Raw genomic sequence first — 24,338 nt, 5'->3', positions numbered from 1 at the left:
ATTCCACCCACTGGAGAAGTCTTTGGTCCTCTTTAGGGAATCTGCTTTTTTCTTTCTTTCTTTTCTTTTCTGTTTGTTTGTTTGTTTTGTTTTGTTTTGTTTGAAACAGGGTCTCGCTGTGTCACCCAGGCTGGAGTGCAGTGGCATGATCTCGGCTCACTGCAACCTTTGCCTCTTGGGTTCAAGCGATTCTCCTGCCTCAGTCCCCGAGTAGCTGGGACTACAGGCACCTGCCATCAAGCACTTTACTAGTCTTTACTAAAAATACAGTCACTGTATGTCAGAACCTGAGACATTTGAACTGGTAACATGGCAAAACCCTGTCTCTACTAAAAATACAGTGCCTGACACAGGGTTTCGCCACGTCGACCTCAAACTCCCGACCTCAGGTGATTTGCTCACCTCGGCCTCCCAAAATGCTGGGATTATAGGCGTGAGCCACCACACCTGGTTAGAATCTGCTTTTTTTCTATCCCAAAACAGAGGTTAATGAATCTCTGAATTGTTATTCTGCACAGGACATGCTCTGTGTGCCATTTCCCCCCATATAGAGAATTAAAACTGTGAACTATTTAATAAACTATAGGCTTACCGCCAGTATGTGTAAAACACATACCTCTTTCAGGTCACTTTTTGACAAGTTTCAGGTAAGAATGATAGCATATTAAATTATTAGGCAGTTTTATGACTGTGCAGAGAAGATTTATCCTTTGATGAATAAATATTGCTGTAGCCCAATTTAGAACTTGACAAATGCTGATTTACAGCTTAAAATATAAGGGTTATTTTATGATGAAGTGGCAGTGGTGGTGGGGTAGGTTTAAAAGTGATGTCAGTGGTGCCTTTGAGTAATATGCCATTAAAACACTGCCACAGGCAGAGCTGCAGGGAGCATTCTCAGGTGACTTCTAGGGGTGCCTGCTGCTCCCGATAGGTTTCGGGGTTCAGGTCACTTTGTGATGTACGGTCTCAGCTGATAGTACTTGGAGGCATTATTGAAAGCGTGAGTGCCCCTGCGTCCCTGGCAGTTGTTATTACAGTGCACCTTTTAAAGGGTTCTGCCTGCCTGTCCACGTAACTTCAGGGTGGTGGTGGCCCCAGTGTCAGTACATTTTTCAGATAATGGGAAGGTAATTTTGAGGAAGAACATTTTCAAAACCCTGTTAAGAAGAGAATCTGGTGAGCTCCTGTGTGTTCTTGTTGTGTTGATCATCCTACTTTTGAATCAGAAAAACAGGACCAGGTCGGGTACAGTGGCTCACACCTGTAACCTCAGCACTTTGGTAGGCCGAGACAGGCAGATCACTTGAGGTCAGGAGTTTGAGACCAGCCTGGACAACATGGCAAAACCCTGTCTCTACTAAAAATACAAAAATTAGCCAGGCGTGGTGGCACACCCTGTAATCCCAGCTACTCAGGAGGCTAAGGCAGGAGAATCGCTTGAACCTGGGAGGCGGAAGTTGCAGTGAGCTGAGATCACACCACTGCACTCCAGCCTGGGCAACATGGACATGGTGAAACCCTGTCTTTACCAAAAATAGAAAAAACTAGCTAAGCATGGTACCAAATGTTTGTAGTCCCAGCTACTCAAGAAGCTGAAGTGGGAGAATTGCTTGAACCCAGGAGGTCGAGGCTGCAGTGAGCCAAGACTGCACCACTACACTCCAGCCTTGTTGACAGAGTGAGACCCTGTCTCAAAAAACAACAACAAAAAACAAACAAACAAACAAAAAACTGAAACATTTGAACTGATGAGTATGGATACTTATAGGAATAGAGGATTTAAAATTATAGCTGACCGTAATGTGTGTTGCATGCATGCACACATGGTGATGGTAGAACTACATCAGTTACTTAGAAACTTTTTCTTTTTGCTTGCTTCCTATTGATTGATTTAATAGTTGAGGTGTGTATATGATATAAAATTTGCAAGTTATGAAGAGTCTAAAGTGGGTTAAATAATTCTTTCTGCCCCCAGCTACCCATTTCTCCTCTCTATAGGTAACCACTTTTATTAGCTTTTGGTATATCTTTTCAAAGATAATCTATGCATATAAATGTGTATATGAATACATACTATTTTTCAACAACTGTTGGCATACTGTTCATGTTATTCTGTGGCTTGCTTGTGTTACCTAGCAATATACATTGAAAATTATTCTATATTATGACATAGAGGATATAGAGGATGTCCTCATTCTTTTTTTTTTTTTTTTTTTTTTTAAGACAGAGTCTGTCTCTGTCACCCAGGCTGGAGTGCAGTGGCGCAGTCTTGGCTCACTGCAAGCTCTGCCTCTGGGATTCACGCCATTCTCCTGCCTCAGCCTCCCGAGTAGCTGGGGCTACAGGTGCCTGCCACCACGCCGGGCTAATATTTTGTATTTTTAGTACAGATGGAGTTTCACCATGTTAGCCAGGATGGTCTCAATCTCCTGACCTCATGATCCACCTGCCTCAGCCTCCCAAAGTGCTGGGATTACAGGCGTGAGCCACCGTGCCCAGCTGCCCTCATTCTTTTAAATTTTTTTTCCCTTTCTTCTTTTTTTTAGCTGCATAACATTCCATTTTACAGAAGAATCACAAGTTATTAAAGCAGCCCTCCAAACTGGATATTGTAGTTATTTCCAATCTTTTGTCATAAATCCCACTGCAGTGAGTATCCTTGTATATGCTTTATTTTGCATATATAGGAGTATGTCTATAGGATAAATTCCTAGAAGTCGAATTGCTGGTAAAAGCATCTCTACATTTGTGATATTGATAGACATACTAAGTATCCTTTCAAGGAAGTTGTAGCAATTTACACTGAAACCATCAAACCATTGATGAGTTACCAGTAAGTTATCAGACTTTTTTTATCTTTGCCTATCTGATGGATGAAAATTGGTATCTCAGTTTTAATTTGTATTTCTTTTATGAGTATGGTTGAGCGTCTCACAAGTTTAAGATTCATTTGTATTTTCTTTTGATTCATAGTCTGCCCATGTTTCTGTTGAGTTGTTGGTCTTTCCAAGTCTTTCAGATTTGGTATCTCTTTGACCCATTTCTGTATTTGGTGTAGCCCACTCTGGGGACTGAGGCAGGCTGTGCATTCGAACGAGGCTTTGGTGAGTGGGATGGATCAACTGTCTGGTGATGAAAAGGAGTCCATTTTCTTGGGTGTGGCCATTGCTGCATTGGAGGCTGCTGGGGGCTCCAAGCTTGGTGGTTTCTGGTCCTCGCCCCTGCAGTGCTCATCAGAGCGGGGAGCTGTCTGACTCACATGGAGAGCAAATGCCTCCTGGTGGGTTGAATACGTGAGGAAGGGTTGGTGAGGAGTTAGACATAAATGAGACTAGGAAAGCCAGGGCTGGGAGGACGAAGGGGGTGTTGGGGGGTATCCAGAGCACGGAGTATTGGCATTTAGGCAGATTCATAGGAAAGAGGCATGATAGTGACACTGGAGATTTTCAAATACACAGTGTCCAGGAAGTCAGGAGAAATAGGATACATTTGGATTTAAACAGTATGTGAGTTACATTTTCAAAACTATGCTGGATATGTTGTTTTGTTTTGTTTTCAAGACAAGGTCTCACTTGGTCAACCAGGCTGGAGTGCAGTGGAGTGCAGTGACAGAATCTCAGCTCACTGTAGCCTTGACCTCCTAAGCTAAAGCGATCCTCCTACTTCAGCCTCCCTAGTAGCTGGGACTACAGGTGTGTACCACCACACTCAGCTCATTTTTTATTTTTTGGAGAGCCAGGGTCTTGCTATCAATATGTTTTTTCTCCCCAACGTCCAGACAACTTTTGAGATGTTTAGCTAAACACAAAGCAGTGGTTCTCAACTGGGAGTGATTTTGCTCCATACCCACTCTACCCCCCAAGCCCCAAGAGACATTTGGCAATGTCTGGAGACATTTCAGTTGTTGTGTTTTGGGAGAGATGGAGAGGAAGGAGAATGCTACTGGCATCTAGTGGGTGGTGGCCAAGGATGCTACTAAACATCCTGCAGTGCAGAGGACAGCTCCCTATTTTACCCCAAATCCCATGTTCAAGACATGAAAGCCCTGATGTAAAGCAAATGGGGTCTGGTTGTTAATATGAAAAAAAAAAAAGCATCACGAATCCACTGTTTCCTTCTGTTTTCAGACATTTTGGACACTCTTTTATGGCACAGTGGGACTCACTGATTTACATTCAGAAAAACTTCACCTGAAAAGGTGTGGAGGCCTAGGAAAAACATGGAGAATTTTAGTTGAAAGTGCAACCAGCACACTGTTTTTAAAATAAGTCAGTACCCTGTGTCCTAACTTTTCAGACTGTGAGAGCTGAGACCTGTCAGTGACCACTGGCTCCACCCTACTGCCTTCTGCTTGGCAGCTTTTTTTTTTTGGTCATGTCTTTGAAAAGGCTTTTGCTAAGAGGATCACTCTTTCTCTTAAGGATACTCTGGACACAGGAGATGGGATTTTTTAACCTGAGGCGGAAAGGGTCTGAAAGCGTCATTGATGCATCAGGTGGCATTTTCAGTGTGTCCGTGCTCCCCACATGGTAGACCCTGCTGTGCTATGAGTCTCCTGTGCCCTCAGGATGCCCGTCTCTGGGTGGCCTTCCATGTTCAACCCTGGAGACTCAGAGGAACCGTAGAAATACCCAAGGGTTTGGGCACCACACTCGGGAACCACACTGCAGGGTTGAAATCTTCACTCCTCACTCCTCACCTGTTCATTATTTTGGGCAGGCCTCCGTTGCCTTGTCTGTAAAATGGGAATAGTATTAGTACTGTAATGAGGATTAACTGAGTGTGGGAAGGTGCTTAGAATGGCACCAGTAAGTGTTAGCTATTATAATTGTGATGATGATGATTATTGGTTGCAGCCACCGGCAGTTCCAGCCTTCTTGCCCCTCCTCTTCAGTCCTGTGGAAACCCTTTGCCAAGATCAGCCAGCACACTAGATTCCAGGGGAGCTTCCGATGGCATCCCTGAGCCCTGCTGTGCTTGAATACTTCTCCCCGAGTCCGGGGCAGGCTCTGCTTCTCCCAGGATGAAGCTTGTGCTGAGCCAGTTCCCCTCCCTCCTCGTCCACCCTTCCCTCCTCCGTTGAGGGAGGAGTGGCCCTGCCTCTCTGAGATGGGCTTCTTATCCCGCAACCTAAGAGGATGGTTGTAGAACCCAGCTTCAATCAGGGCTGGGCTGGCGGGCTCCTTGCTCTTGGTCCTCAAGGTGCATTTCAGCTCAGTCTCACCACAGTCACCAGAAAGGGCTATTTATAAAACGAGGACAGCCTTTGGTCCAACCCTATAAACAGTCTTGCTAGGAAGTCATTAGGTGAAGCTGATTTTTCATTTCTTTTCATTCAGCTTGGAGCTTCATATTCAGATAGGTTAATGGCTAGGGATCACAGGGTCTTATGCCTGGGTGGGTGGTCCAATCCCTGTATTTGGTGGTTTCTTAAAACAAGGCGCTGGCAACCAGCGCCTTGTTTTAAGAAACCACCAACTACTGAGACACCTTATAGGATGCAGCGAGGTGACAGAGGGAAAGAGGCAGACTACAACCCTGTCTCCGGGGAGCTTGTAGTCCAATGGGGGCAGCACAACCCCTGCCAACAGGGACTCCCAATCTGTTAGGGAGACACAGCCTCTGTCCTCAGGGAGCCCCCATCTGAGGGGGAAGGCATAGGAGGAGGTGCAGGATGAATTCAGACTGATGGTGAAACAGTTCATGTTCTTCAGGAGCTCCCAGTCTGATGGGGGAGAGACAGACCCTGCTCATCCAGCCTGATGGAGGATACTTGAGTCTTGCTTTCTAACTCAGTTTGATGATGTGTGATACAAAGAGAATCCTCATGGAAATGGATGTTTCCATTCTTAAACCCCTAACTTTCTTTCTCCCAGGACGGAAGTGGAGGAGGCAGGAGAGAGTGTGGCAGCCTGGGCAGAAGAGATGTAGTGGTGCCTGCTGATGTGGCCCCTCTATGGGCCCAACCCCCCTCTGGAGCCCATGCAGAGGCTGTGCTATCTTTAGTGGTTGCCCTTTGTAATCTTTAGAGGACATTGCTGACGTGGCTCTTTCCTGGGTTGGACCTTTTTCCCTAGAGAGCCATGCCCTTTGGGGAGTGAGAAATTGCTATACAGTGGGGCGGGCGCTGGGGAATTGTTGGGGGCTTCTCGAACTTGGCTGCTGTTCCCTACTTTCTCTCAAGTCAGGGGGTGAGACTTTTAGACTCTTTGGGCAATCTGTCTTAGGGTCAGAAAAGAAGACTTTTGAAGAAGAGATACAAAGTATCATCTAGCCTTACCTTCTCATGTCACAGAGGAGAATATGGAGGCCCAGAGAAGGGAAGGGTTTTTATCAGCATTACACACTGCTTAGAGGCTGTGTCCTGGGCTTCAGCCTGGCTCCTGAGTCTATCGCTGTCATTGGCGTGCCTCACACAGGCTGCCTGGTAATAGCAGTGGTCGGGGAAGTCCTGTTGAGGCTTGGTCAGGTCAGTTATTCCCTGGCTCAGAGTCCTGCATGCTCCATCTCCCCCAGAGAAAAGGCCAAGGGCCTAACTGGCCTCAGGGCCGGTCTGCCCTGGCTCTCACTGCCCCTGCCCACCCCTCACATTGCTAACCTGCCCGCTCCTCCTCACTCTTACCACACTGAACTCGTGGTTGTTCCTGAGATTCCCACCTCAGGGCCTTTTGCACTTGCTGATCCTCTGCCTGGAATATCTCCCCCCAGGTGTCTGCATGGCTGACTCTGCTCCTCCTGCAGAGACCCCTGCCCCGACCATCCTAGATAAAACACCCTCCTTCCTCACCATTCTCTATCCCTCTTCTCCTGTATTCCTTTTCTCTAGACCTTTATCACCATCTGGCATGGCATATAGATATTTATTTAACTCTTTCTTTCTTTCCTCCCTGTGGAATGTAAACACCAAAACTTGTTCTGTTTTGTTCACTACTCTGTCCCCGGCACCTAGAATATGCCTGGTGCAGGCTGGGCATGGTGGCTCACACCTGTAATCCCATGTCATCCCAGCACTTTAGGAGGCCAAGGCAGGTGGATTGCTTAGGCTCAGGATTTCAAGACCAGCCTGGGCAACATGGCAAAACTCTGTCTCTACCAAAAATACAAAAATTTTCCAGGTGTGGTGGTGCACGTCTGTGGTCCCAGCTACTTGGGAGGCTGAGGTAGGAGGATCGCTGATGCCTGGAAAGTCAAGGCTGCAGTGAGCTGTGATTGCACCACTGCACTCCAGGCTGGGTGACAGAGCAAAACCCTGTCAAATAAATAAATAAATAAACAAACAAACATGCCTGACACATAGTAAGTGTCCAGTATCTATCTGTTAAAAGAAGGAAGGGAGCAAAGGTTGCGGGGAGGGAGGAAAGATAAACACAAATGGAAATGAAAGGCCTCCAGGCACTTGGTATTAAGGATGATTAGATTTGGTTAGTCTCGTCTATAGGAAAAGGACACAATGGGCTGGGGTGGTGGAGACTCCACTGCTTTCCAGTGGCCATCTGGATCCATCTCTTTGGCATAGTAGGCTGGCAGCATTTTCTGTCGACCCTGATCTCCATTCATCGTGCATGGTCCTTGTACCTACCATGCCTAGACTCCCTTTTCTGGCAAGGAAAAGGCATGTAGTAGAAGATGAGCTGAGGATCCAGGGAAAGACTGTGGGGGACAGTACACACAAAATATATTTAAAAAAAATTTTTTTTGAGATAGGCCCTTACTCTGTCACCCAGGCTGGAGTGCAGTGGTGCCATCATGGCTTACTGCAGACTCTACCTGCTGGGCTCAGTTGATCTCCCACCTCAGCCTCCCGAGTAGCTGGGACTGCAAGTGCATGCCACCATGCCTGCCTTTTTTTTTTTTTAATGTTTAGTAGAGACAGTGTCTCACTATGTTGTCCAGGCTAGTCTCGAACTCCTGGACTCAAGCGATCTGCCTGCCTTGGCCTCTCAAAGTGCTGGGATTAGAGGTATGAGCCACGGGCCCAGCCTACAATATATAAATTTTGATTGTGTTCATAAAATTGGGAGGTTGGGAGGGGAAGCTGAAAGCTCCCAGGTTTAGGTCCTGCCCCTTTTTTGTGGGTGGCCTTGGACAGTTACTTCCCCTCTCTCAGCCCCAGCTTCCTCATGTATAAATGAGAATTGGACTAGGCATCGACTCTCCTAGGGATCCATGCAGATGGGCTTTGGGGGTCTTTGTCTCAGAAGGGCCAGTGATCTAGGTTGTTCCCGAGGTCCCTTCTAGTACTGACATCCGCGTAGACCTCTGCATTTGAAACTCTGCCCTCTTTGGATTGAATATCAGCTTTTTGATGAAACCATGACTTTCTTGATAAGCTGAAAATAAAGGTGACAGTTAAAAAAAATAAATGTTTAAAAAGTTTTCTCAGTGCTGGTTACTTTAGTAAATGTGGAGTTTTTTTTTTTTTTTTTTTTTTTTCTTTTTTCTTCTTGGTCTTAACTTATAAGCGATCACAAGATCAAACAAGTTTCAGTTTGAGTTCATTCTGCTTGACAGTCTGAGCCTGTATCGCCTTGACTTACCAAGTTTGCTTTCAGCTAGTCTGGCTGTTTTGGGGAGGCCTTATCAGTCAAGTGTTCAGCCCTCAGAGAAGGAAGATGTGGTCTTGGGCTTTCTTTGGAAGCTGGTACCCCTCACCCACTTATCTCCACCTCCCCTCAACCCTTCACCTGCCCCTCAACCTGGCCAATGAGCTGCTATAACACAGTAGTAACAGTCCTACTAACTGTGGAAAGATCATTAAATTCTTCCCCCTTCCCAAACCCTTCCCCCTTACCCAGAACTAGATACGTAATTTACTGGGCCCAGTGCAAATGAAAATGTGAGGCCTCTTGATTAAAAATCATTAAGACTTTTAAGATGGTGACAACAGCACATTCAGCAAGCGTTGGGTCCTGTGAGACTGCACAGGCCACACGTCCCTAAAGCCAGTGCTGCCCTTGCCACTTTCATCTTAGGTTACCAGGACCAACCATGGAGATGTATATAACACAATTTGAGAGGCACTGAACATTCCCTCAGAAGGAATTTGAGTTATTTCTGTCATGGCCTGTGTGATTCAGGGCTGCTATCCTGAGCCACTGTGTGTTTGGAAAATCCATACAACTGGGTAGGGAGGATTTGGATGGTGCCCATGAGTCCTGGTAGAAGGGGCAGAGAAGGATGATTTATAAATGTTTATACTGCCCAAGCAGCCCCATGGGTGCTGAGAGCATCATTTGTTCTGTCCTTTAAAAAGTATTTTCATAGATAAATGAAATGTGGTATATCCATATAATGGAATATTATTCATCCATAAAAGTGGTTAGAGTACAATACATGCTACAACATGCATGAACCTTGAAGACATTATGCTGAGTGAAAGAAGCCAGACACAAAAGACCACCTATTATATGATTCCATTTGTATGAAATGTCCAGAATGGGCAAATCCATAGAGATAAAAAAGCAGCTGTCAGGAGAAGAGAGGAAAAGAGAGTGACTGTGAATGGGTGTGGGGTTTCTTTAGGATGATAAGAATGTCCTGAAATTAAGTAGTCACAGTAATAGTTGTACCACCTTGTGACTATGCTAAAAATCAGTGAATTGTACACCTTAAAAGAGAGTGAAGTTTTTATTATGCTGATTCAATTTTGATTTTTAGCCCTGGCACAGTGGCTCATGCCTGTAATCCCAGCACTTTGGGAGGCTGAGACAGGTGGATCACCTGAGGTCAGGATTTTGAGACCAGCCTGACTGACATGGCCCCGTCTCTACTAAGAATACGAAAATTAGCCGGTTGTGGTGGCTCACACCTGTAATCCCAGCTACTTGAGAGGCCGAGGAAGGAGAATCGCTTGAACCCGGGAGGCAGATGTTGCAGTAAGCTCAGATTGTGCCACTGCACTCCAGCCTGGATGACAAGAGCAAAACTCCGTCTCAAAAAAAAAAATTGTTTTTATTTTTTAAAAATTACCTAGAGGAGGCCAGGTGCGGTGGCTCATGTCTGTAATCCCAGCACTTTGGGAGGCTGAGGTGGGCAGATCATGAGGTCAAGAGATCGAGACCATCCAGGCCAAGATGGTAAAACCATGTCTCTACTAAAAATACAAAAATTAGCTGGGCATGATGGCGCATGCCTGTAATCCCAGCTACTCGGGAGACTGAGGAAGGAGAATCACTTGAACCCGAGAGGCCGAGGTTGCAGTGAGCTGAGATCACGCCACTGTACTCCAGCCTGGTGACAGAACAAGACTCCGTCTCAAAAAAAAAAAAAAAAAAAAAAAAAAAAAAAAAAAAAAATTAGCTAGACGAAAAGTCGTGAACATTTAACCCTCTGCCCTTCTGGGTGTTGATTCAGCACAGGAGCGGCCTTCTGCCTTCCATGTGTATCTCCCTCTTACTCCTGACTCTCCCCTACCCCAGCCACAGATCATCTCTCAGACATCCCTCACACAAAGCCTGTTTTCCAGGAAGATCCTCTAGAAGCTTTCATGCTAAGCGGATATGTGGCTGCGAAGACGTAGCTTCTCCAAGGCATTTGCATATTAACTTGTAAAAGGAGAAACCTTTTAGGTGAGAGGAATGAATGTTTAATTTTAGAATTCCAAGTAAGAGCAAGCATGTGTGAAAGGTTTTTATTTTGTTTGGGGTAGGAGCGCTCAGTGCCCTGGAACTGGGGGTGGCCAGGCCCCCTTCACACTGATTGGGCTGACCCCAAGACTTGAGGAGCTTGGTGGTGAGCAGCAGGCTAAGAAATATCCTCTTCAGGACAAGCAGTTTCCCCCAGACCCAGCCACACCGCCTTCACATTTTCCAAAGGAGGGACGTTGTGACTTTTGAGGCTGCTGGAGGAGACAGCTTCTCATCAGGTTTCATTTCTTCCCTGTTTAATGTGCTTGGTTTTTGAATCAAGGGGACCCTATTTGAGACAAGATAAGAACCCCTTGCTTGGTTCTTATCTGCTTTGGACCCTGTGAAGTTCACTTCTGCTTGCCCTTGCCCAGGAGTTCTCCAGGCTCCCACTTCCCTCTTTACACCTCCTGCACCTTCCCCCTCCTTCCCCATAGTGATAGTGATCACAGCCCCCCATAGTAATCACAGCCACAGTCTTCAAGACCAGTTTAGTTCAGGCTTCTTCACCTGTCTTTGAGAATCCTCTTTATTCAGTGTGTAACCGTAACCTTCCTCCTGCATATTCTTTGTGGTCCCTGGACGCTGAGACTTTTGTCTTAATCACCTTTGGACTTTAGTGCCTGGCATGGTGCTTGGACATAGTAGGCACTTAATAAATGCTTTTGGACTGCACAAAACCAAGGCTGTGTTTGGCCCTGTGAGGGCTTGGGGAGCAGCGAAATCAGCAAGAGAGGTGGCGAGGCAGCTGTCAGCCTCGGGCATTTCTTGCTAAGAGAGGAGGAAATAGCATTTGCGTGGATAAAGAAGAGGCCCCTCAGAGCTTCGTGTGTGGGGGATGATGAGCAAAAGGTGGCTCCAGAGCTGCCCCACAGAGCAGTGGCTTTCATGGAGTATCCTGTTCTGCAGGATCTCTTGGGTTTGGGGCTTGCATCTTCAGCCAGAAGGCATCTTCATGAACAGGTGTTTATGAAGTGCCTACCATATGCCAGGCACCCATCTAGAGCCTGTGACTTTGTTGGCACCCCATTGTGTGATGGACTTGGAAGAACACAGAGGGCCCTGCCTGGGCTGGGACAGTCGCTTTCCCCTGAGCTTCCTGGGTTTCTTCCAGCTTCCGAGGGGTGTTAAGTTCCCATATGATTGCTTTTGGGCAAAACACATTGGTACTTATGTCCTTTTTTTTTTTTCTTTTTCTTTTTTGACAGAATCTTGCTCTGTTGCCCAGGCTGGAGTGGTGCAATCTTGGCTCACTGCAACCTCCACCTCCCAGGTTCAAGCAATTCTCATGCCTCGGCCTCCTGAATAGCTGGGACCACAGGTGCGCGCCACCACACCCGGCTAATTTTTTGTATTTTTTTTAGTAGAGACAGGGTTTTACCACGTTGCCCAGAGTGGCCTCAAACTCCTTAGCTCAGGCAATCCGCCCATGTCAGCCTCTCAAAGTGCTGGGATTGCAGGTGTGAGCCACCACAGCTGGCCAGGTGCTTATGTCTTAAACACTGCCATTCACATTTCTACCTCTGAGGAGATGCAGGGGGTGAGGGCAGGACCAGGCTGTCCTCTCAGCCCCATCTATCTGGTAGGTGGGTGTAGGTCTTGCTCTGTCAGTCAGAGCTCTGGCAGGAAATGACTGGTGCACACAGAGGGTTTAACTGGGAGGACTATTTACAGATGTGTGGGCATGGTGAGGGAAACCATCCAAGGCTGGTGAGGCTCCCCAGAGCTGACAACAGTAGGAAGCTGTTACCTTCCCTAGGCCAGAAGGAAGGAGCCCCAGGGATGGGTAGAAAGGGCCTTGACAACAGCTGTGATGGTGGTGAGACACAACCACTGCCAAACTGTGGTTAAGAGGAGGAAGGGGGAATAAATGCTCTCACTTTAACTAAATCCAGCTGGAAGCCCAGGGAGCCCAACTGATGTAGCCAGTGGTCCAGGAAGGGCAGAGAACAGAGTGTGTGGGGGCAAGCTGCTCACACCCACCCTGGCTGCCTGGGCATTCTAAGGCTTGGCAGCCTCTTCCCCTTCTTCTTCTTCTTCTTTTTTTTAAAGACAGAGTCTCGCTCTGTTGCCAGGCTGGAGTGCTGTGGCGCCATCTTGGCTCACTGCAACCTCTGACTCCTGGGTTCAAGCAATTCTCCTGCCTCAGCCTCCTGAGTAGCTGGGACTATAGGCACATGCCACCACACCCAGCTAATTTTTGTATTTTTAGTAGAGACAGGGTTTCACCATGTTGGCCAGGATGGTCTCGATCTCCTGACCTTGTAATCTGCCTGCCTCAGCCTCCCAAAGTGCTGGGATTACAGGTGTGAGCCACTGCGCCCGGCTTTTTTTTGGAGGGTGGGGGTGGGGACAGAGTTTTGCTCTAACTGTTGCCCAGGCTGGAATGCGATGGTGCGATCTCGGCTCACCGCAACCTCTGCCTCCCAGGTTCAAGCGATTCTCCTGACTCAGCCTCCCGAGTAGCTGGGATTATAGGCAGGTGCCACCATGCCCCACTAATTTTGTTTTGTTTTGTTTTGTTTTGTGTTTTGAGATGGAGTCTCACTCTGTCGCCCAGGCTGGAGTGCACTGGCACAATCTTGGCTCACTGCAAGCTCTGCCACTGGGGTTCACGCCATTCTCCTGCCTCAGCCTCCCGAGTAGCTGGGACTACAGGTGCCCGCCACCACGCCTGGCTAATTTTTTATATTTTTAATAGAGATGGGGTTTCACCGTGTTAGCCAGGATGGTCTCGATCTGCTGACCTCGTGATCCACCCGCCTCGGCTTCCCAAAGTGTTGGGATTACAGGTGTAAGCCACTGCGCCCGGCCTAATTTTGTATTTTTAGTAGAGACGGGATTTCTCCATGTTGGTCAGGCTGGTCTTGAACTCCCTACCTCAGGTGATCCTCCTGCCTGGGCCTCCCAAAGTGCTAGGATTACAGGCATGAGCCACCACGCCCGGCCTCTTCCCCTTCTTAGGTGACTCAGGATGTGCCCAGTCCACCAGCACTCCCTTCTTCACAACACTGTGGCTGTTAGAAAGAAGAAAGTGCCCCAGCCACACCAGCAGGATGACCACTGGTATTTTGACTATAGCAAGAATAACAAATTATGTTTATTGACAGCATTTTATGTGCATCCTCTCATTAAATCTTTACAACAACTGTAGCATGGGTACCCTGATTATCCTTGTCTTCATCCTGTTACTAAGGAAGAATGCGGGGCTGAGAGAGGTTAGCAAGCTGCCCGGTCACTCAGCTAGCCAGAGGCAGAGTTCAGCTCAGACCAATTCCGACTGACTCCCGAACATATACTCTTACCCTTTGCCTGCCTCACGGTCTCATTCCTCTGTAGTGGGGCCCCACCCACCCTGTGGTCAGTGCCATGTGTGTGCTGGCCCACTGCTTGGGATGGTCTTCCTACTTCCTCTCCACTTGACCCCACTGAACCCATTTCTTGAGACCCAACTCAGATCTCACTTCCTCCCTGAGACCTTCTCAGCCCTCTCCATCTCTCTATTAGGCATCAGTGGCAGGCGATTCTCAGCCATCCCTTGGGATGTTATCCGGCTGTTTTGAGTGTGCACGTCTCCAAAGCCTCCAGTGAGAATCCAGCTTTCTTAGGTGCAAATCCTAGGTCCTGAGTTTTCTTTCACTCAAAAGGTTTAGTTGAAGAGACTTTTAAGTTAGGGGGAAGGGAACTAACTGGGAGGATATGGCACCCAGGGACTGTACTATAAGTGGTCACAGGGGAATGGTCCTGTGGGGGGAAGCCATTGCCCCTCTGAGGCCTGAAGGAACTCCATTGGAGAGAACTGTCACCACAGCCCAGTGAGAGCCGTAGCTATTGGACAGAAGCCTCATGTAGGAGCTGATGGATTTGAGAACTGGCTTTCTACTTGGTTAGTAAGAATTCAATGAAAGCCAACGGGGAGGGCTTTCTTTAAGGCAAGTGAAGAAGCAGAAGCTAGAGCTGACTCTAGTAGGAGCTTACAGTCTAGTTGAGGGGTTTTTGTTTTTGTTTTTGTTTTTTGAGACCGAGTCTTGCTCTATCACCCAGGCTGGAGTGCAGTGGCACAATCTTGGCTCACTGCAACCTCTGGCTCCCGGGTTCAAGTGATTCTCATGCCTCAGCCTCCTGAGTAGCTAGGATTACAGGCACCCACCACCATGCCCGGCTAATTTTTGTATTTTTAGTAGAGAGAGGGTTTCACCGTGTTGGCAAGGCTGGTCTGGAACTCTTGACCTCAAGTGAGCAACCCTCCTCGGCCTCCCAAAATGCTGAGATTACAGGCATGAGCCACTGTGCCCGGCCTTAGTTGAGATTTTGAGGGAGGGAAGACAGGCACATACCACCTACTTAAACAGAACAGCACTTCTACAGGGCAAGATTTCCCCCTGAACAGATGAGGTTGCCATATGCAGGCACAATGGAGGGGAACATTTAAGGAGACAGAACTGCCAATGGCTTCCTTCTTATAGGACAGGGGCTGAATGCTAGTCCAGCTCTGTAGGGTTCCCCAGAAGGCCTCACACAGGTCACAGATGCATCTGGTTGAGCACGCCAATCCGTGTTTTGGCACTCTTGAAGTCTCAAAGTTCTTTAAAAAGCTTCCTTGAGAGCCCCAGAAGTTTGGATACATTGCAAATGTCCTTCGCCTTTGGAGCTGATGCTAAGGAGGGGATTGAGCATCAGGTCTCCCGGCCTTGGGAACCGCTGCACTGGGAGGACCTCAGGCTGCCTCCTGTGTGGAGCTGCTTAATCTCGTTCCTTTTTTCTCTATTCCTATTTTATCACCCACTCCTTTTGGCCTAGATCCTCCTGGACACTGGAAGGGTAGCTCAAGTGAGGAAGCATTTGGAAGGAGACACAACAGATGAAAGGTTGAGAACTCTTTATTTAGGCCCTTCTTTGCTGGCCCTTGTGAATTTTGATAAGTTTCCTTGGAGTTTTATCTCTGCTAGGCCTGGGACATGCTCAGAGACACTCCAGTTATCCTGAATGCCTTTTACTTCCCTAAACACATCACCTACCCTCTGACCTCCACGCCTTTGAACTCTCAGTTCTGTTCTTGCTACCTAGAGCACTCCACCACCCCTCTTCTCTGCCTTGTAAAACATTAGGGAGTCATGGGGACTGTGGAGAATCCCACGGTTTGCACTCCATCTAGAGTTTCTGGGCTCCTGATTTACAGGTTGTGGGCCTGAGGGTTACTTGGATTGTCTGTGGCTGCTCCCCTTTGCAGAGACTCAGAAAGGCTTGGGGAGCATAGCCTGGGGAAAACATAGAGGAAAACAGAGAAAACCAGGGCTCAGAGGAGACACTCAGGAGAGGATAATGGATCCTCCTCAGGGGCCAGGGAGAGCTGGTGGGCGTTGACCTGAGGAGGCCAGAGAGGCTCTGGAAGGGGCTTTACACCTATGCGAGGACATCTCTTCTACATCTGTTCTTGGGGGCTGGCAGGGCCAAGGGGTAGCTTGGGGTCAATGGCAGTGGTAGACTCAGGAACCAGGCCGGGCACAGAAGCCAGGAGGGCCTGGCTGGGAAAGACCCTTCATTTTACAGAAAAGAGATAGTTCTCTATGCCAGTCTGTGACCTGCTCTGGTGCCTTTGCTTTTTAATACTATGTAGGTTTCAGACATCAGATGATGCCTTGGTTCATGGTTTTGGTTTTGTTTTAAGAGATGGGATCTTGCTATGTTGCCCAGGCTGGACTCAAACTCAGCTGATTCTCTTGCCTCAGCCTCCCAAGTAGCTGAGACTATAGGCGTGCGTCACCATGCCCAGCTCTGGTCCAGATTTTAAACTATTATTTTTTCTTTATTTTGAAAATAAAACATAATAAAGATAACAAAGAGGAAAGGGAAATGAAAGTAATGAAACCCATAATCCCACCACTCAGATATAATTTACATTTAGAACCTGGGCATGTATACTTCCCAGACAATTTTCTGTGTTTTTATAAATACAGAAGCAAATAAAAATGCATTTTGTAACCTGCTGTGTGTATATGTGATTTGTGTCCATTGAAAAGAATACATGCTTGTCCCAAATTTGAATGGTAGGATATAAAGAGACCCCCCACCTTCCCCTGCCTCCATCATTTACCCCCTAATTCTGCTCCTCAGAGGCAGCCTCTTCGACTAGTTGCTGGTATATCATTGACAAGGGAGACACTTAGAAGGGATAATGTGTGTGGAATAGCAAAACTGTTAGTATGGCTTATACAGATGTTGTCGTGTGGAGGTTAGGAGGAGGTGAAGGGTAGGTTTAGAGGGACTGGGAAGTAGTTTGTGGTTAGAGAAGAGACTTTGAGAAACTGGAGTTAGAGAAGGAGGAGATGGAGAAGTTTTTAGGACTGGGTTTTGATTGGATTTGTCATAAGGAGCAGGGTGAGTGAAGGTGAATGCAACAGTGGGTGGGGCCAAATATTGTGAAATTTTACCTCCTGGGTGGAGACTAGACTAGAGGGGGCAGCAGATATGCAAATGGGCAAGAGACACATCAGGAAGTGGTGATAGTATGATAACTGGTAGATATTTGTAAAATACCTTTGCTTGACAAAACAAAAGTTGGCAGCCCTAGTTAGTCCCCTCTTTTTTTTGTTTGTTTGTTTGTTTTAAAAAAAAGTTTTAGCAAATCTGTGAATACCAAAAACCTGAGCAAAAGTGTAGAACCGGACTGGGCGAGGGGTGCAGATTTTAGATTCAGTTCTGGTTTTGGGTCTGACCGACTGTGCAGTTTTGGACTCCTCGGTTTGTTTGTTTGTATTTTTTGAATCGGAGTCTCCCTCTGTTGCCCAGGCTGGAGGGCAGTGGCTTGATCTTGGCTCATTGCAACCTCTGCCTCCCAGGTTCAAGCGATTCTCCTGCCTCAGCTTCCTGAGTAGCTGGGTGGCACCTGCCACCATGCTGGCTAACTTTTGTATTTTTTTTTTTTTTGAGACGGAGTCTTGCTCTGTTGCCCAGGCTGGAGTGCTGTGGCCGGATCTCAGCTCACTGCAAGCTCCGCCTCCCGGGTTTACGCCATTCTCCTGCCTCAGCCTCCCGAGTAGCTGGGACTACAGGCGCCCGCCACCTCGCCTGGCTAGTTTTTTGTATTTTTTAGTAGAGACGGGGTTTCACCGTGTTAGCCAGGATGGTCTCGATCTCCTGACCTCGTGATCCGCCCGTCTCGGCCTCCCAAAGTGCTGGGATTACAGGCTTGAGCCACTGCGCCCGGCCTAACTTTTGTATTTTTAGTAGAGACGGGGTTCACCATGTTGCCCAGGCTGGTCTGGAACTCTTGACCTCAAGTGATCCACCCGCCTCAGCCTCCCAAAGTGCTAGGATTATAGATGACAGCCACAGTGCCTGGCCGCCTCAGTTCTTTTAGATCCCAGCCTTCTTATCTGCAGATAAGTGGTTCTCAACCCTGTAGGCACATTAAAATCACTGGGAAGCTTATAAAAGAGAACAGTTGATGTCAGAGCCCCACTTCAGATGGAATGTGTCAGAATCTGGGGGATCCTGGGAATTTTTTCAGAAATGCAGCTAACATTGGGAACCCCTGGATTTGGGTCATCTTAATGGCTCATTTTAGCCCTGAAATGTTACGATTCTCTGTATTGTATCATATAATTTCATTCCCTTCAGATACTGTGCACAAATGTCATAAGCTTCTTACATACCAAGAAGTCATTTTTTAATGAAAAACTCCCCATAATTCTCATTAGGCCTGTGATATAATGCCTATGTCCTGCAATCGATAAATTAGACTCATAAACATAGTAAAACATCAAATAATTACTTTTTTGACCCAGAAGTTCAAAGCATGGACTTTAATCTCTAATTTCTCATTCCCTCATTTTGCAAAAACTACTGCCTGGAGTCCTGGGGCCATCTTTATTTGTAAAGAAGACGCTGAAATATTGAGACATTACTGGAAGCGTCTTTGCTAGAAGAATTGTGTATACCGTAAGTTCCAAATTAGGAGGTCCAGTTTGGGGAAGCTGTATCGGATCTAAATTCTACATGGAGTGGGAGGTGTTTAGAGTCTTGGTGCTTGCCGTTTTATCTTTACCATTGAAGTTCTTGGTTTTGTCTCTTCCTAAATGAGTCATTTTTTTAAAAAGGAACCTAACTTGGGGGGGGCGAGGAAACCACTGCGGGAGGTGCTGAATGTGGGGGCGCTGAGGAGCCAACCATCAGGAGACCGAGTTTACAGCTGGGCCCTCCACTCAGAAGGGGTGGAGGGACCCGTTCTTGCTGAGGGTGACTCAGAGACAAGTGGGACATAACCTGGTTGGGGAGGCGCAATAGGGAAGTATTGATGTTGTTTATTAATCTACCGAGTATTTACTGGAGCACAGCCACCAAATATACTGCCTGGACGAAGGGCCAATTCCACAGGTGCTTGGGAGATTGTGAACAAAGGGGAAGGAGCTTCCTAGTTTGTCCTCTACTTGAGATGAGACACAGATTGTGTCCACATTTGCCTGCACTTTCAGATAAATGAACTGAAGTTATCGAGCCCCATCCTGGTGTGAACAATGCGAGTAAAAATGTTAGGGCCAGGCAGGATGTCAAAGGGGAAGGAGATGGCAGCTGAAGACCCCGTTGTGGAATGCTGAAGGGCCCGATGATACAGACGCTGGCCGGGCAGCCAGATGGAGATCAGATTGAGGACGGGAGCTCTGCGGGACCTCTGTGTGTCACTTCCCCTTTCTGTGTTAAGATCTCCCAGCTGAAAAAATGGTCCCCCCGCTAAACACCTCAGTCACTAGGCCCCTGCCAGCTGTTGGGAGTGTTTGATGTCCTAGATGCCTGAGTGGGTAGGGGTGGGAGAGAGAGCAGGAGGGGGTGAGCAGAGCCTGGCTTTGGAAACCGGAGCAGCTCCGCACATTTTGGCCCAAATCCCTCCCATGCTTGGGGTGAGGAGAAGCCCAGGGTAAGTGTGTCTCCTAGAGCCAGGAAGATCTTGGTGCGGTGGGAGTGTCGGGTCCGCACGCTCCTCCTCCACACAGGGCCCCCAGCAGGGCCGGATTTCATCTTTTCTCAGTGGCGTGCAGCCTCTTGCCACTGTGCATGCGTGTTTTCTAAGTTTGTCACAAACTTCCTGTTTAGGTACGATAAGAGGCTCGGAGCTTTTTGTGTTTTGAAACCCGGGCATTCACCGAGGTCCGGCGCTTCTCTCTTACCAGCAGTGGGGTGGCCTGTTTGTTCCTTTGCGGACTTCTGCCGTCCTTCTTTGGAAACCTTCTTGCTGGGAAATGCTCTGTGGCCTCTGTGCTTGTTTCTGTTAGTAAGAGTAGAGAGAGCTGTGAGGTCTGAAGGCTGGAAACGGGGAGGGGAGCACGACTGAGGAAGCCCCTTATGTAAGGCCAGGCACTGTGCTAGATATTATACTTCCATACACTTATTTATTTATTTATTTAGTTAGTTAGTTAGTTAGTTAGTTAGTTAGTTAGTTTGTTTGTTTGAGACAGACTCTTGCTCTGTCACCCGGGCTGCAGTGCAGTGGCGCGATCTCGGCTCACTGCAAGCTCCGCCTCCCAGGTTCACACCATTCTCTCCGGCCTCCCGAGTAGCTGGGGCTACAGGCGCCCGCCACCACGCCGGGCTAATTTTCTGTATTTTTGGTAGAGACAGGGTTTCACCATTCACAGGATAGTCTCAATCTCCTCACCTCGTGATCTGCCCACCTCGGCCTCCCAAAGTGCTGGGATTACAGGCGTGAGCCACCGCGCCCAGCCTACACTTATTTTATTTAGGCATCACAGTCACTTATGCAGAGCCAGACTCCAAGAGGTGAAGGCTGACCTGGCTGATGAAGTTAGGATTTGATCCCAGGCCTGACTCCAGTGCTCCTATGACTTCAGCTAAGTCCTGAGGAGTACACTGCCCCTTTGGTTGCCCCTGGCTTGGGTAGATCCTGATTTCTTATAGGGCATCTTGGTGACAGTATCCCCTTGAAACCTATGGTTTTCTCTCAGCCCCTTGTTACCCAGATCTGCCCATCTGTCTGCCTGGGGTGATTGGATGGCCTTTGAGTGCTTTGCTGATTTTCACTTTTCCCGGGCATCTTCCTCTTGTGACTCTGGGAATCCCAGAATTGTTAGATGGTGGTCCGTAGCCAGTGATTGAAGTGGATCAGTCCAACTTCTCATTTCCCAGAAATAGAATATTCTTTTTCCTGCTTCTGGGCGCCCAGCCCTGACTGTTCTGCCAGTCACCATGAGCGTCTCCATACAGCTGGATTTCTCACATTTCAAGCTCTCCCTTGAAGCAGGAAGAAGAGGGTATATCTATCTATGTCTACAAAAGCATGTGAAAGGGTGGCAAAGAAAGGACACCAAGACCTTGAATATGCAGGTGCAGGAAGAGGAGGGAGGAGCCAAATCCAGCCGTCCTCCTCCCCGTTAGAGTGGATGTTAGGAGGTGCTGGACTCCGGTGCCTCCTGCACAGGAAGAATAGGTATGCCTCCCAGCTTCAAGAAGGCCCCGTGTCCCTTCACTTGGCCATCCTGGTTCCCCTGTATTTTCTGAAAAACTTCTGGAATCTTGCCTGAGTATCAGATTGTTCTGTAGATCAAATAACTGAGACACTGTGTTGAGCAGCGGGCAGTTGCAAGCATTTTCAATAGACGATTCATTGCCCTCAAGAGGCTTGCAGTCCACATGAGCACAGGGAACTCTTGCCCAGAGAAGCTAGATGCAGTGAGCTCAGAAGAGCCGGGAGAGCTTGGTAAGCTGGGTTGGTGCCGCCCAGCAGACTGCAGGAGAGGGCTGGAGCTGGGTGGCCAGACGGCAGAGCTGCAGGGGAGGAATGTGCTGGGTGTTGGGACCTCGATGGGGTGCATGGACTGGGCAGGGGATTACAGATGGGGTGAGCAGAGGTACGCATGGGAAGCAAGATTGAAGAAGGAGATGTGCACCGTTTATGAAGGATCCCAAGGGGTGGCTGTGGAGCTTGGAATGTTCCTGTATTGAGGAGCCTCCAAAGCCAAAGCATGGGGCCGGGATTGGTAAATGCAGTGCTGTAAGAAGATCCATCTCAATTTGTGAACTGTAAATGGGCAGTCCTGGGAGGTAACTTAGGAGACATTTGTCATGTCAAGTGTTAGGAATGAAATGTTGAGGACTTGGACTAGGGTGGTGGTAGTATATGTAGAAAAGACGAGAGGGAAGTGGAAAGTTTCAAATCTCAGCTCTGCCACTTGCTACCTGTGTGACCTTGAGCAAATTCCTTCATCTCTTTCAACCTGTTTTGTCGTCTATAAATAGTGGCTAAAAACACTCCACAGGACTCTTGTTTGAGGATTTTAACTTGTAACACACCCAGTACTTAGTAGGTACTCAAGGAATAATGAATCTTCTCATGCAGGAAGAGGCATCATTTTGTGACTGGGAGGATTTAAGGGAGTGGAGTATGAGGTTCTGGGTCTGGGAGCCCGAGAGAATGATGAACCCTTCATAGAAAGAGATGGACCTGTTTAGGGCTTTGAATTCAGCTTTAGGAACTTCTCCTCCTAAACCCTGGCTACTGAGGGCTGTCACAGAAAACCCCACATCCATGCAGATTGTGCCTCTATGAAACCACGGCCTCTGGTTAGAGCAGGGCCCTCCTGGATGCTGGCCAGCAGCTGGCTGTCTCAGTCAGGGTGTGGACTAGGGTGAGACAGTGAGCTACCTAGGGCACAAACGTCAGGAGGTGCTGGGTTTCAGGGCCACGCCTGCACTTGATACCCACAGTGGGACATGCATCCCAGCCTCCTCTCCTATCTGCCCTTCTCCACTCAGGAGACAACCTGGCTTCTCTGTTCACTGAAAATGTTACTCCACGACTAGCCCACTCAGGTTCCCGCCTGCCCTCCTGTGTGCTGACCTGCATCTGGGCTCATTCCCACCTGGTTTCCTTGCACTCAGAGAAAGAGACATCCTTCCTCCTGGCTAGAGAGAACCCTCTCCCTGTACAGGGGTCCCCCTGCTTCCTGCAGCCCCTGGGACCTCACGCCTCAGTCTTGCAACCCAACTTCCTCAGACCTTCACACCCCTCAGCCTCACCTTCTCTTTTCTCCACCCCTCACAGATGGATGTATGGAAATAAGCTGCCCTCGCTAACACAGCCCACGCAGGCTGGCCTCCACCGGTGGGGGCTTGTACCTGGTCCAGGGCAGGGAGCTGGTGGGTTTGCTGCAAAGGCCTCCCGCCTTCTGCAGGGGCTGCTCTCTCTAAGGTCACCCGCGGCCTCCATGTTGCCACACACAACGGACACTTCAGTCCTTATCTGTCTGGGCTCTTTGCTGCTTTTGACACTGTGGACAGCTTCCTCCTTCTTGCAACTTTCTTTTCTTTGGCTTATTTGATTCCATCATACAAAGTCTTTCAACAGCTATTTCTTGAGCACCTACTATGTGCCAGGCTCTGGGCACACCATAATATGATGTCCCTGCTCTCAGGGAGTTTACAATTTAAGGGAAGTGGGGAAAGGGGGACGAAAAAAATAAATAAATGTCAGGTGGTGATAAGAGTTGTAAAGAGAAATACCACAGGGAAGGAGGCTAGGAAGGGGGCCGGGGTTGGAGGTGGGCCTCACTGCAAAGGACATGAGAGCAGAAACCTATAGGAAGTGACAAATGCCTGGGGGATGAGTGCTGCAAGGATGGGGAAGAGCAAGTGCAGAGGGTTGAGGCAGGAGCCTTCCTGAATGTTTGAGGAAGCCATTGTGGCTGGAGGAAATGGAGGAAGGGCAGAGTAGGAGGAGAAGGGGTCAGGTGTCTCAGTCCATCAGGGAAGACACCCAGCCAAGTCATTTGGACTGTGGCCATGTCAAGGACTTTGGCTTTTACTTTGATACAGATGAAATACTATAGGAGTGTTCTGAGCAGAAGAGTGATTTTTAAATGATCACTTAGGCTGCTCTGGGGAGCATGCTGTATTTGTTAGCTTGAGCTGCCATAACCAAGTACCATACCCTGGGTGGCTTAAACCATGAATTTATTGTCTCACAGCTCTAGAGGCTGCGAGTCCAAGATCAAGGTGTTGGCTGGAGACTCCAGGGAAGGGTCTGTTTTGGGCCCTTCTCCAACTCTGGGTAGCTTCTTGGCTTGTGGCAGAAAACCTCCAATCTTCCAAATGTCCCCTTTTTATAAGGATACCAGAGTCATTTTGGATTAGGAACCCCCATTCTACTTCAGTAGGACCTCATCTTAACTTTTATATCATCAATGACCCTATTTCCTAATATGACATCTTCAATGACCCTGTTTCCTAATATGCCACATTCTGAGATCCGAGGGATCAGAATTTCAACATAGGAATCTTGGAGAGACACTGTTCAACCTCCAAGACATAGTTATAGAAAGGTAAGGGGAGGAGTGGGACAACTAATTAGGGGGTTATCACAGTAAACTAATGAGAGATGCTGCTCACTTGGACCAAAGTGGTACCAGTGGAGGTGTTGAGAAATGGTGAGGGTCTGGATATTACTTTACGTTAAAACTGGCGTCCTTTGCTGATGGATTAGACGTGGGGTGTGAGGGAAAGAGGAAAGCCATGATGACTTGGGTTTAGAGCCTGAATAACCAGAGTGAAGTTGGACGTCTTGGTCTCCTAAGTCCTCTTCTCCCCTGGGGACCTTCCTCAGCAGCCTTTGCTGGGTCCTCCTCCTGGGTGGGGCCATCAGCTGCTGGGTTCTTCAGGGTTTTATCCCGGGTCAGTCCTCCAGTCTCTTCCTGATCAATA

The 24,338-nt window shown here is 48.1% G+C and overlaps 1 protein-coding gene across 19 annotated transcripts in view; it reads left to right on the top strand.

Moving 5' to 3' along the window:
* TRERF1 (transcriptional regulating factor 1) overlaps positions 1-24,338 on the top strand; it is a 226,742-nt gene that overhangs the window by 67,269 nt on the left and 135,135 nt on the right. The window contains exon 1 of one of the 19 annotated variants that reach the window (XM_021937270.2): positions 17,887-18,569. The exons of the other annotated variants lie outside the window; for them this stretch is intronic. The gene's annotated coding sequence lies outside the window, so the exon portion shown is untranslated. Of the gene's footprint in view, positions 1-17,886; positions 18,570-24,338 lie in introns of those variants that run through there. 19 annotated transcript variants of the gene reach the window in all.

This window comes from Papio anubis, chromosome 6, assembly GCF_008728515.1.
Source record: "Papio anubis isolate 15944 chromosome 6, Panubis1.0, whole genome shotgun sequence".
In the NCBI taxonomy this organism is placed as follows: domain Eukaryota; kingdom Metazoa; phylum Chordata; class Mammalia; order Primates; family Cercopithecidae; genus Papio; species Papio anubis.
The sequence above is the reverse complement of the archived record's forward strand: the minus strand, read 5'-3'. Positions and strand labels throughout refer to the sequence as shown.